The following is a 14569-nucleotide window of genomic DNA, read 5'->3' on the forward strand; positions in this document are numbered from 1 at the left end:
GTGGAAAAAGGTAGCAAGCCCATTTCTGACATTATGCCAGTAGGTAAGCGATATCCAGGTGAATGGCAAGATTTACTAGATAAGAAAATCAACAATTGTTTATTATGGGATATTTTCTACAGGAAGTCTATTCCCTCTGCAATATTTTGTTGAGCTTCATTGTTTGATGTAGACTGGCGCTGTGCTTGGCTCCTCAGAACAAATGTATGGTGATCATCAATAACATAAAGGAGATCTCCTTTAAGATGCTCCATAGATTCTTAAAGGAGATCTCCTTTAGGCCTCTCCATAGATTCTTAAAGCAGATCTCCTTTAAGATGCTCCATAGATTCTTAAAGGAGATCTCCTTTAAGATGCTCCATAGATTCTTAAAGGAGATCTCCTTTAAGATGCTCCATAGATTCTTAAAGGGAGATCTCCTTTAAGATTCTTTCCATAGATTCTTAAAAGGAGATCCCCTTTAAGATGCTCCATAGATTCTTAAAGGAGATCTCCTTTAAGATGCTCCATAGATTCTTAAGGAGATCTCCTTTAAGATGCTCCATAGATTCTTAAAAGGAGATCTCCTTTAGTGCTCCATAATTCTTAAAGGAGATCTCCTTTAAGATGCTCCATAGATTCTTAAAGGAGATCTCCTTTAAGATGCTCCCATAATTCTTAAAGGAGATCTCATTTAAGATGCTCCATAGGTTCTTAAGGAGATCTCCTTTAAGATGCTCCATTGATTCTATCCGTGTCGTAGCTTGATTTCTAAATATATACCTGATGTTACCAGTGAATGCAGTTTTTGTGAACTAGAAACTGACTCTATTGAACAATATTCTGTCATTGTTTACATAGTGAAGTGTTCGGCAGGGTAACCTAGTGGTTAGCGCGTTGGACTAGTAACCAGAGGGTTGCAAGTTTCAAAACCCCGGGCTGACAAGGTACAAATCTGTCGTTCTGCCCTGAACAGGCAGTTAACCCTGTTCCCAGGCTGTCATTGAAAATAAGAATTTGTTCTTAACTGACTTGCCTGGTTAAATAAAGGTAAAAATAAAAATATATAAAACATGTTTTTTTTAAATAAACTATATCTTGGCAACAACCATTGAAATATCTCAGTTTGCCATGTTATTTTCACAATACTGAATCCACAATTTAACGTGAAAATGTCATTCATCTCTTTATTTTATCAGGAAAATGTTTCATACACAAATCAAACTTGATGAACTTGACATCTGATTTAGAATCATACAAAAAAAAATGTCAAAATTATTTATTCGCTACATGTCTGTATTTGAATTGATATAATGTGGATTTGCATTATTTTATATTTTTTCTTATTTCTTTGTGGCATTTTTTAGTGTTTTGCGTGTTACTGTTTAATAGTGAAAGATGAGAACTAACGTTGGCTAGATAGCTAACCAACTTGCTAGATAGCTATATTTGCCAAGAACGGTTTTTCATATTACGGATGAAGTCATCATGTGTAAATTGCTGACCTAAAAACATGTGTGTAATCAGAGCACAAACAAATATGCACAAATAAAGCGGCGAGTAATTTTGCACGCCCAATTTTTCAGTTTTTGATTTGTTAAAAAGTTTGAAATATCCCATAAATGTCATTCCACTTCATGATTGTGTCCCACTTGTTGTTGATTCTTCACAACAAAAATACAGTTTTATATCTTTATGTTTGAAGCCTGAAATGTGGCAAAAGGTCGCAAAGTTCAAGGGGGCCGAATACCTTCGCAAGGCACTGTAACATTGTGCTGTCTTCTTCATTGACTGGTCAAAGGATTTCAATACTGTTGATCACTCACTGCTAATTCAGAAGCTTCTGTCACACCCGGATCTGTTTCACCTGTCTATGTGCTTGTCTCCACCCCCCTCCAGGTGTCGCCCACCTTCCCCATTATCCCCTGTGTATTTATACCTGTGTTCTCTGTTTGTTGCCAGTTCATTTTCCCCCTGCCTGTTTCTTGCTCCTGTTTTCTAACCCTCTGGTTTTGACCTTGCCTTGTTTTGACCTTGCCCTGAGGCTGCCGGCTGTTCTGGACCTTTACACCTATCTGGATTACTGACCCCTGACTGCCCTGACCCTGAGACTGCCTGCTGTTCTGGACCTTACCCCACCTGTCTGGATTACTGACCCCTGACTGCCCTGACCCTGAGACTGCCTGCTGTTCTGGACCTTACACCACCTCTATGGATTACTGACCCCTGACCCTGAGACTGCCTGCTGTTCTGGACCCTTACACCTATCTGGATTACTGACCCCTGCCTGCAGTTGACCTGTGGTTGGCCTGCCCCCGTTTTAGAAATAAACGTTTGTTTCTTCGATACTCGGTCATACCTAGCTAGCAGCCAGTTAGCCACTGCTAGCCGTCCTCACCGTTAACTCGGACACCAGCCAGCCTCAGCTTGGTCAATACCTGCCAGTCTGCACAGCGATATCAACCCAGAGCATATCGGACTGCTTTTCTCTACCACATCTCCGGGATTCCTGCCGCAAGCTCTGGACCATTACACTGAATCATCGCAGCTAGCGAGCTGCAATCGAGTGGCTACTGTTAGCTAAAGCCTCTGTCCTGAAGCAAGCACGAGCTCAGCCTCAAGCTAGGCCCATATACCAGCTAACTTCTTGGGCTACAATAACTATTTTGCCAATTGGCCTGGACTCTTTATTGTCGACACGGTGCCCCGTCGATCCATCACGAATGGTCTGCGAAGTAATCGTCGGATGTGGTTTCAACAGGCTTTTCCGTTGCTATGTCGCCGAAAGGCCCATCTGCTAGCCCGGCCCACTAGCTTTCTGAATGCCGTAGTAGTAGCTTAGTAGCGACTACCGAACAGCTCCCTGAATCACCTATTGCTGCTCATTGGACCATATGATCAGTCGGCTACACAGCTGATGCCTGCTGGACTGTTCATTAACACGGTACCTCTTTTTGTTTATCTGTCGCCCCAGTCCCGAACTCAGGTCCTGTGCGTACCTAACTGACCCTCTCTGCCCATTCATCGCCATTTATCTGTCGCCCAGTCCCGAACTCAGGTCCTGTGCGTACCTAACCGACCCTCTGCCCATTCATCGCCATTCATCTGTCGCCCCAGTCCCGAACTCAGGTCCTGTGCGTACCTAACTGACCCCTCTGCCCATTCATCGCCATTTATCTGTCGCCCCAGTCCCGAACTCAGGTCCTGTGCGTACCTAACCGACCCTCTCTGCCCATTCATCGCCATTTATCTGTCGCCCCAGTCCTGAACTCAGGTCCTGTGCGTACCTAACTGACCCTCTCTGCCCATTCATCGCCATTTATCTGTCGCCCAGTCCCGAACTCAGGTCCTGTGCGTACCTAACCGACCCTCTCTGCCCATTCATCGCCATTTATCTGTCGCCCCAGTCCTGAACTCAGGTCCCTGTGCGTACCTAACTGACCCTCTCTGCCCATTCATCGCCATTTATCTGTCGCCCCAGTCCCGAACTCAGGTCCTGTGCGTACCTAACCGACCCTCTCTGCCCATTCATCGCCATTCATCTGTCGCCCCAGTCCCGAACTCAGGTCCTGTGCGTACCTAACTGACCCTCTCTGCCCATTCATCGCCATTTATCTGTCGCCCCAGTCCCGAACTCAGGTCCTGTGCGTACCTAACTGACCCTCTCTGCCCATTCATCGCCATTTATCTGTCGCCCCAGTCCCGAACTCAGGTCCTGTGCGTACCTAACTGACCCCTCTGCCCATTCATCGCCATTTATCTGTCGCCCAGTCCCGAACTCAGGTCCTGTGCGTACCTAACTGACCCTCTCTGCCCATTCATCGCCATTTATCTGTCGCCCCAGTCCCGAACTCAGGTCCTGTGCGTACCTAACTGACCCTCTCTGCCCATTCATCGCCATTTATCTGTCGCCCCAGTCCCGAACTCAGGTCCTGTGCGTACCTAACTGACCCTCTCTGCCCATTCATCGCCATTTATCTGTCGCCCAGTCCCGAACTCAGGTCCTGTGCGTACCTAACTGACCCTCTCTGCCCATTCATCGCCATTTATCCGTTGTTGTCTTAGCTCTCCCGATCAAAACCTGTGATTGCTTTATGTCTCTCTCTAATGTCAAAATGCCTTGTCTACGGCTGTCTCGGTTAGTACTTATTGTTTTATTTCACTGTAGAGCCCCCAGTCCCGCTCAAAATGCCTTAGCTTTTGTCCCACCCCCCACACATGTGGAGACCTCACCTGGCTTAATTAACTGGTGCCTCCAGAGATGCAATCTCTCAATGCCTAGGTTAACCTCAATGTACACACTTCCTACTATAACCTTGCCTGTACATTATGCCCTGAATCTATTCTACCACGCCCAGAAATCTGCCCCTTTATTCTCTGTTCCCAGCGCACTAGATGACCAGTTCTTATAGCTTTTAACCATACCCATATCCTACTCCTCCTCTGTTCCTCTGGTGAAGTAGAGGTTAACCAAGGTCCTAGAGCCCCCACTACCACACCTATTCCCCAGGCGCTCTCATTTTTTACTTCTGTAACTGTAAAAACCTTGGTTTCATGCATGTTAACATCAGAAACCTCCTCCCCAAGTTTGTTTTATTCACTGCTTTAGCACACTCCACCAACCATGATGTCCTAGCCGTATCTATATCCTGGCTTAGGAAGGCCACCAAAAATTCAGAAATTTCCATCCCCAACTACAAAAAGGCTAGCTTTTTCATAAAGAAATGTGCATCCTGTAACACAAATTCCCCAAAGTTTTGGGACACGTTAAAGTCCATGGAGAATAAGAGCATCTCCTCCCAGCTGCCCACCTCACTGAGTCTAGGAAGCACTGTCACCACTGATAAATCTACGATAATCGAGAATTTCAATAAGCATTTTTCTACGGCTGGCCATGCTTTCCTCCTGGCTACCCTGACCAACAGCTCTGCACCCCCCGCAGCAACTTGCCCAAGCCACCCCCACTTATCCTTCACCCAAATCCAGATAGCTGATGTTCTGAAAGAGCTGCAAAATCTGCAAAATCTGGACCCCTACAAATCAGCTGGGATAGACAATCTGGACCCCCTCTTTCTAAAATGATCTGCCGCAATTGTTGCAACCCCTATTACTAGCCTGTTCAACCTCTTCGTATCGTCTAAGATGCCTAAAGATTGGCAAGCTGCCGCGGTCATCCCCTCTTCAAAGGGGGAGACACTCTAGACTCAAACTGCTACAGACCCATATCTATCCTGCCCTGCCTTTCCAAAGTCTTCGAAAGCCAAGTTAACAAACAGATCCCTGACCATTTTGAATTCCACCAAACCTTCTCTGCTATGCAATCTGGTTTCTGAGCTGCTCATGGGTGCACCTCAGCCACGCTCAAGGGCCTACACAATATCATAACCACCATCGATAAGAGACATTACTATGCAGCCGTCAAAATCGACCTGGCCAAGGCTTTCGACTCTGTCAATCACTGCATTCTTATCGGCAGACTCAATAGCCTTGCTTTCTCAAATGACTGTCTCGCCTGCTTCACCAACTACTTCTCAGATAGAATTCAGTGTGTCAAATCGGAGGGCCTGTTGTCCGGACCTCTGGTAGTCCCTATGGGAGTGCCCCAGGGTTCAATTCTCAGGCCAACTCTTTTATCTGTAAACATCAATGATGTCGCTCTTGCTGCTGGTGATTCTCCAATCCACCTCAACGCAACGACACCATTCTGTATACTCCTGGCCCTTATATGGACACTGTGTTAACTAACCTCCAAACGAGCTTCAATGCCATACAACTCTCCTTCCGTGGCCTCCAACTGCTCTTAAATGCTAGTAAAACTAAATGCATGCTCTTCAACCGATCGCTGTCCGCACCCGCCCGCCCAACTAGCATTACTGCTCCAGACGGTTCTGACTTATATGTGGACAACTACAAATACATACAGTTGAAGTCGGAAGTTTACATACACCTTAGACAAATACATTTAAACTCAGTTTTTCACAATTCCTGGTCACCACTTTATTTTAAGAATGTGAAATGTCAGAATAATAGTAGAGAGAATGATTTATTTCAGCTTTTATTTATTTCATCACATTCTCAGTGGGTCAGAAGTTTACATACACTCAATTCGTATTTGCATTGCTGTTAAATTGTTTAACTTGGGTCAAACGTTTTGGGTAACGTTCCACAAGCTTCCCATAATAAGTTGGGTGAATTTTGGCCCATTCCTCCTGACAGAGCTGGTGTAACTGAGTCGGGTTTGTAGGGCCTCCTTGCTCGCACACGCTTTTTCAGTTCTGCCCACACACTTTCTATAGGATTGAGGTCAGGGCTTTGTGATGGCCACTCCAATACCTTGACTGTGTTGTCCTTAAGCCATTTGCCACAACTTTGGAAGTATGCTTGGCGTCATTGTCCATTTGAAGACCCATTTGCGACCAAGCTTTAACTTCCTGACTGATGTCTTGAGATGTTGCTTCAATATATCCATATCATTTTCCTCCTCATGATGCCATCTATTTTGTGAAGTGCACCAGTCCCTCCTGCAGGCAAAGCACCCCCACAACATGATGCTGCCACCCCCGTGCTTCACGGTTGGGAAGGTGTTCTTCGGCTTGCAAGCCTCCCCTTTTCCTCCAAACATAACGATGATCATTATGGCCGAAAAGTTATATTTTGTTTCATCAGGCCAGGGGACATTTCTCCAAAAAATACAATCTTTGTCCCCATGTTCAGTTGCAAACCGTAGTCTGGCTTTTATGGATGTTTTGGAGCTGTGGCTTCTTCCCTTGCTGAGCGGCCTTTCGGTTATGTCGATATAGGACTCGTTTTACTGTGGATATAGATACTTTTGTACCTGTTTCCTCCAGCAATGTCCTTTGTTCTGGGATTGAGTTGCACTTTTCGCACCAAGTACGTTCATTTCTAGGAAACAGAACGTGTCTCCTTCCTGAGGGTATGACGGCTGCGTGGTCCCATGGTATTTATGCTTTGGTACTGTTGTTTATAGAGATGAGCGTGGTACCTTCAGGCATTTGGAAATTTGCTCCCAAGGATGAACCAGACTTGTGGGGGGGTCTAGATGTTTTTTTCTGAGGTCATGGATGATTTCTTTTGATTTTCCCAAGATGTCAAGCAAAGAGGCATTGAGTTTGAAGCCAGGCCTTGAAATACATCCACAGATACACCTCAATTGACTCAAATGATTTCAATTAGCACATCAGAAGCTTCTAAAGCCATGACATCATTTACTGGAATTTTTCCAAGCTGTTTAAAGGCACAGTCAACTTAGTGTATGTAAACTTCTATCCCACTGGAATTGTGATACAGTGAATTATAAGTGAAATAATCTGTCTGTAAACAATTTTTGGAAGAATTACTTGTGTCATGCACAAAGTAGGTGTCCTTACCAACTTGCCAAAACTATAGTTTATTAACTTCTCTGCGTCTGGCCAACATCCAGTGAAAATGCAGAGCGTAAATTCAAATAAATGACTTTTTTTTTTTTTACTTTCATGAATTCACACATGCAATACACCAAATTAAAGCTACATTTGTTGTGTCAAAAAGGCTTTACGGCGAATGATTATCTGCACCCCAGAAAACAAACACAGACAATCATATTTCAACTCTGCAGGCGCGACACAAAACGCAGAAATAAAAACATAATTCATGCCTTACCTTTGACGAGCTTCTTCTGTTGGCACTCCAATATGTCCTGTAATCAAAATGATAAAATAAACGTTCAAATTAAAAAATAATTCACAGATAGAGCCCACTCAGCACAGGTAGTCTAGGACTATTACTATGGGAACAGAGACACCACCACCACCACCAGGTCCTAGACTATTACTATGGGAACAGAGACACCACCACCACCAGGTCCTAGACTATTACTATGGGAACAGAGACACCACCAGGTCCTAGACTATTACTATGGGGACAGAGACACACCACCACCACCAGGTCCTAGACTATTACTATGGGGACAGAGACACCACCACCACCAGGTCCTAGACTATTACTATGGGGACAGAGACACCACCACCACCAGGTCCTAGACTATTACTATGGGAACAGAGACACCACCACCACCAGGTCTTAGACTATTACTATGGGAACAGAAACACCTCCACCAGGTCCTAGACTATTACTATGGGAACAGAGACACCACCACCACCAGGTCCTAGACTATTACTATGGGAACAGAGACACCACCACCACCAGGTCCTAGACTATTACTATGGGAACAGAGACACCACCACCACCAGGTCCTAGACTATTACTATGGGGACAGAGACACCACCACCACCAGGTCCTAGACTATTACTATGGGGACAGAGACACCACCACCACCAGGTCCTAGACTATTACTATGGGAACAGAGACACCACCAGGTCCTAGACTATTACTATGGGGACAGAGACACCACCACCACCACCAGGTCCTAGACTATTACTATGGGAACAGAGACACCACCACCACCAGGTCCTAGACTATTACTATGGGAACAGAGACACCACCACCACCAGGTCCTAGACTATTACTATGGGGACAGAGACACCACCACCAGGTCCTAGACTATTACTATGGGAACAGAGACACCACCACCACCACCAGGTCCTAGACTATTACTATGGGAACAGAGACACCACCACCACCAGGTCCTAGACTATTACTATGGGAACAGAGACACCACCACCACCAGGTCCTAGACTATTACTATGGGAACAGAGACACCACCAGGTCCTAGACTATTACTATGGGGACAGAGACACCACCACCAGGTCCTAGACTATTACTATGGGGACAGAGACACCACCACCACCAGGTCCTAGACTATTACTATGGGAACAGAGACACCACCAGGTCCTAGACTATTACTATGGGGACAGAGACACCACCACCACCAGGTCCTAGACTATTACTATGGGGACAGAGACACCACCACCACCAGGTCCTAGACTATTACTATGGGAACAGAGACACCACCACCACCAGGTCCTAGACTATTACTATGGGAACAGAGACACCACCACCACCAGGTCCTAGACTATTACTATGGGGACAGAGACACCACCACCACCAGGTCCTAGACTATTACTATGGGGACAGACACCACCACCACCAGGTCCTAGACTATTACTATGGGAACAGAGACACCACCACCACCAGGTCCTAGACTATTACTATGGGAACAGAGACACCACCACCACCAGGTCCTAGACTATTACTATGGGAACAGAGACACCACCAGGTCCTAGACTATTACTATGGGAACAGAGACACCACCAGGTCCTAGACTATTACTATGGGGACAGAGACACCACCACCAGGTCCTAGACTATTACTATGGGGACAGAGACACACCACCACCACCAGGTCCTAGACTATTACTATGGGAACAGAGACACCACCAGGTCCTAGACTATTACTATGGGGACAGAGACACCACCACCACCAGGTCCTAGACTATTACTATGGGGACAGAGACACCACCACCACCAGGTCCTAGACTATTACTATGGGAACAGAGACACCACCACCACCAGGTCCTAGACTATTACTATGGGAACAGAGACACCACCACCACCAGGTCCTAGACTATTACTATGGGAACAGAGACACCACCAGGTCCTAGACTATTACTATGGGAACAGAGACACCGCCAGGTCCTAGACTATTACTATGGGAACAGAGACACCACCAGGTCCTAGACTATTACTATGGGAACAGAGACACCACCAGGTCCTAGACTATTACTATGGGAACAGAGACACCACCACCACCAGGTCCTAGACTATTACTATGGGAACAGAGACACCACCACCACCAGGTCCTAGACTATTACTATGGGAACAGAGACACCACCAGGTCCTAGACTATTACTATGGGAACAGAGACACCACCAGGTCCTAGACTATTACTATGGGAACAGAGACACCACCAGGTCCTAGACTATTACTATGGGAACAGAGACACCACCAGGTCCTAGACTATTACTATGGGAACAGAGACACCACCAGGTCCTAGACTATTACTATGGGAACAGAGACACCACCAGGTCCTAGACTATTACTATGGGAACAGAGACACCACCAGGTCCTAGACTATTACTATGGGAACAGAGACACCACCAGGTCCTAGACTATTACTATGGGAACAGAGACACCACCAGGTCCTAGACTATTACTATGGGAACAGAGACACCACCAGGTCCTAGACTATTACTATGGGAACAGAGACACCACCACCACCAGGTCCTAGACTATTACTATGGGGACAGAGACACCACCACCACCAGGTCCTAGACTATTACTATGGGGACAGAGACACCACCACCACCAGGTCCTAGACTATTACTATGGGGACAGAGACACCACCACCACCAGGTCCTAGACTACTACTACAATATTCTAATTGATTTCTGCTTGTACATATGATGTTGTACCCATGATGTTGTACCCATGATGTTGTACCCATGATGTTGTACCCATGATGTTGTACCCATGATGTTGTACCCATGATATTTGTACCCATGATGTTGTACCCATGATGTTGTACCCATGATGTTGTACCCATGATGTTGTACCCATGATGTTGTACCCATGATGTTGTACCCATGATGTTGTACCCATGATGTTGTACCCATGATGTTGTACCCATGATGTTGTACCCATGATGTTGTACCCATGATGTTGTACCCATGATGTTGTACCCATGATGTTTACATATGATGTTGTTTGGATACAGTACTGCTTTGTCCACAAGGTGTCAGTCAGGTGTAGAGCTGATCTTGTGGCTCGACTACAACCAATGATGTCATGGATCTGATGACACCACAACAGACTGGTCTAGCGAGATGTCTGGACGGACTGAAGCAGGTTTCAACATAATGAAATCTCCCGCTGCTTGGTCTTTACATTCCAATTCTCTCATTCACCAATTCCCATGCCAGCGTAATACATGATCAATGAACAATCAACAACTTAGTTGTGTGTCCTCCGCTGGCTTGTCATAATGACATTCAGGTGTCTGAGGATCAAGTCGTCTGGGACCCAGAAAGACTTTGGGAAACAGAGTCTGCATCCCAGATAACAGACTATTCCTATTTAGGGCTCTACTTTTGACCAGGGCCCATAGGGAATCCCATCGACTAAAGACTGTTAGATGCTTTTGTGACCCTTCAGATAAAACACAACCCAGTCAGTCAGTCATTAATTCAGTCTAGTCAGTCAATCAGCCAGCTGGACAGTCAGCCAGCCAGTCAGCCAGTCAGTCAGCAGCTAGTAAGCCAGTCAGCCAGCCAGTCACCAGTCAGTCAGCTAGCCATCCAGCCAGCCAGTTAGCTTGTTAGCAACCTAGCCAGTCAGTCAACTAGCCAGTCAGCCAGTCAGCTAGCCAGTAAGTCAGCCAGCTAGTAAGTCAGTCAGTCAGGCAGCTAGCCAGTCAGCCAGCTATCCCAGTCAGCCAGCTATCCAGCCAGCCAGCTAGTCAGTCAGTCAGCCAGTCAGCTAACCAGTCAGCCAGCCAGTCAGTTATCCAGTCAGCCAGCTAGTCAGCTATCCAGTCAGGCAGCTAGCCAGTCAGCCAGCTAGCCAGTCAGCCAGCCAGTCAGTTATCCAGTCAGCCAGCTATCTAGCCAGCCAGCTAGCCAGTCAGTCAGCCAGTCAGCTATCCAGTCAGGCAGCTAACCAGTCAGCCAGCCAGTCAGTTATCCAGTCAGCCAGCTATCTAGCCAGCCAGCTAGCCAGTCAGTCAGTTATCCATGCACAGGTCAGTGTTTAGCTGTAATGCCTGTAACAGACTGAGACCTGACCTTGACCAGTGGACCTAGCAACATCAGAGACACACTGGTTCTAAGGTAAGGTCACAGTATCACTCTGGGTTAAAGGTAACATCACAGTGCCTTACTGACCGCCTCTATCAGGACCTTAATGGGCTCTGAAGCATAGTTTTCATGGGAATTTAGGGCCATGTATATTTAGGACCATGTATATTAAGGACCATGCTAATCCTCATGGATAAACTGATTAAATAATAACGAAAGAGACACTACATTTGTAATACAGCTCTCTATTTATTAAAACAGACCTTGGTTCAAATAAAATTTTAAATATCTCAATTACTTTCACATACGTTCAAAGTTAGTATTCTGATATTTTATTTTAAAAGACAAGAGTATTTTCATATTTTAATGTATTTGGAAATACAACTTGAAAAGTATTTGACAGCTCTGGTGGACTGCAGTCTGAAAAAGGGCATTGTGTTGTGTGAGAGTTGCCTTTTATTGTCCCCAGCACAAGGTGCACCTGTGTCATGGTCATCCTGTTTAATCAGCTTCTTGATATACCACACCTGTCAGGGGGATGGATTATCTTGGCAAAGCAGAAATGCTCACTAACAGGGATGTAAACAAATGTGTGCCCAAAACTTGAGAGAAATAAGCTTTTTGTGCGTATGGAACATTTCTGTGATATTTTATTTCAACTCATGAAACGTTGGACCAACACTTTACATGTTGTGTTTATATTTCTGTTCAGTGTGTAAAGTTATATATTGTATATTATATAATGTAAAGTTAGGACTTTATACTGTATATTATATAGTGTAAAGTAAGGCCCTGATGTACTGTTTATTATATAATGTAAAGTTAGGCCCTGATATACTGTATATTATATAATGGAAAGTTAGGTCCTGATATATTGTATATTATATATTGTAAAGTTAGGCCTTGATATACTGTATATTACATAGTGTAAAATAAGGCCTTGATATACTGTATATTATATAGTGTAAAGTTAGGCCTTGATATACTGTATATTATATAATGGAAAGTTAGGGCCTGATATATTGTATATTATATAGTGTAAAGTTAGGCCTTGATATACTGTATATTATATAGTGTAAAAATAAGGCCTTGATATATATTATATAATGTAAAGTTAGGCCTTTATACTGTTGATTATATAGTGTACAGTTAGGCCATGATATACTCTACCTTATATTGTGTAAAGTTAGGCCTTTATGCTGTATATTATATAGTGTAAAGTAAGGCCCTGATATATATCGTATATGATATAGTGTAAAGTTAGGCCCCTGATATACTGTATATTATATAGTGTAAAGTTAGGCCCTGATATACTGTATATTATATAGTGTAAAGTTAGGCCCTGATATACTGTATATTATATAGTGTAAAGTAAGGCCCTGGTATATATCGTATATGATATAATGTAAAGTTAGGCCCTGATATATTGTATTGTGTAAAGTAAGGCCCTGATATATATCATATATGATATAGTGTAAAAGTTAGGCCCTGATATACTGTATATTATATAGTGTAAAGTTAGACCCTGATATATTGTATTGTGTAAAGTAAGGCCTGATATATATCGTATATGATATAGTGTAAAGTAAGGCCCTGATATATATCGTATATGATATAGTGTAAAGTTAGGCCCTGATATACTGTACATTATATAATGTAAAGTTAGGCCCTGATATACTGTACATTATATAGTGTAAAGTTAGGCCCTGATATACTGTACATTATATAATGTAAAGTTAGGCCCTGATATACTGTATATTATATAGTGTAAAGTTAGGCCCTGATATACTGTATATTATATAGTGTAAAGTTATACCCTGATATATTGTATTGTGTAAAGTAAGGCCTGATATATATCATATATGATATAGTGTAAAGTTAGGCCCTGATATACTGTACATTATATAGTGTAAAGTTAGGCCCTGATATACTGTATATTATATAGTGTAAAGTAAGGCCCTGATATATATCGTATATGATATAGTGTAAAGTTAGGCCCTGATATACTGTATATTATATAGTGTAAAGTTAGACCCTGATATATTGTATTGTGTAAAGTAAGGCCCGAGGAGGTGTAGTGCATAAGAACAGCCCTTAGCCGTGGTATATTGGTCATATACCACTTCACCTCGAGCCTTATTAGTTAATTATATAGGGTGCGTTCCAAAATTAACTCTGGCTATCAACTCATATTTCAGAGCACTCTTGTCTGAGTGTGCCAGAGCACAGAATAACTGAGGAATTGTGTAATGCGCAACACCTGTTGAATATGACCTGTGTCAGTACATTTTGGAGAAAAAAAACGTAATTAAATTCCTGCCAGCAGCACAATTACAGTCACCAGCGCTCTAGATCACATTAAAAAAATATATATGCCTAACCGGCTCTGCTAGGGCGAGTAAAACGGTCAGGTTGAGGTATTCTCATATTTGTGTCTGGAAGTAGCTCGCCAACTTTAGTCAGTTAGCTTGAGTGCATCAACCCACCTCATCTGCCAGAGCGGATTTACTAACATACCCATAGTCTTACCTGGCTGCTCCTGAGTATTCTAGTTCCTGAAACGCTATTGTATGGTTCTGGTCCACACATGCAGTTAGCCTGGATGGGGGGGTTTGTTGTGTGTGTGTGTGTGTGTGTGTCTGTATTGTAGCCTATTGTGGTGTGCTGTGCTGTGCTGTGGTTTTCCCCATTGTGATGTCACTGTAGAATGTTGCGATGCGATGGCCAATAGCCATTGTTTTTTCAGAGGGTTCTTTCTGTAGAATGTTGTGTGAAGTGAGC

Source organism: Oncorhynchus keta, unplaced genomic scaffold (genome assembly GCF_023373465.1).
Source record: "Oncorhynchus keta strain PuntledgeMale-10-30-2019 unplaced genomic scaffold, Oket_V2 Un_contig_17037_pilon_pilon, whole genome shotgun sequence".
In the NCBI taxonomy this organism is placed as follows: Eukaryota; Metazoa; Chordata; class Actinopteri; order Salmoniformes; family Salmonidae; genus Oncorhynchus; species Oncorhynchus keta.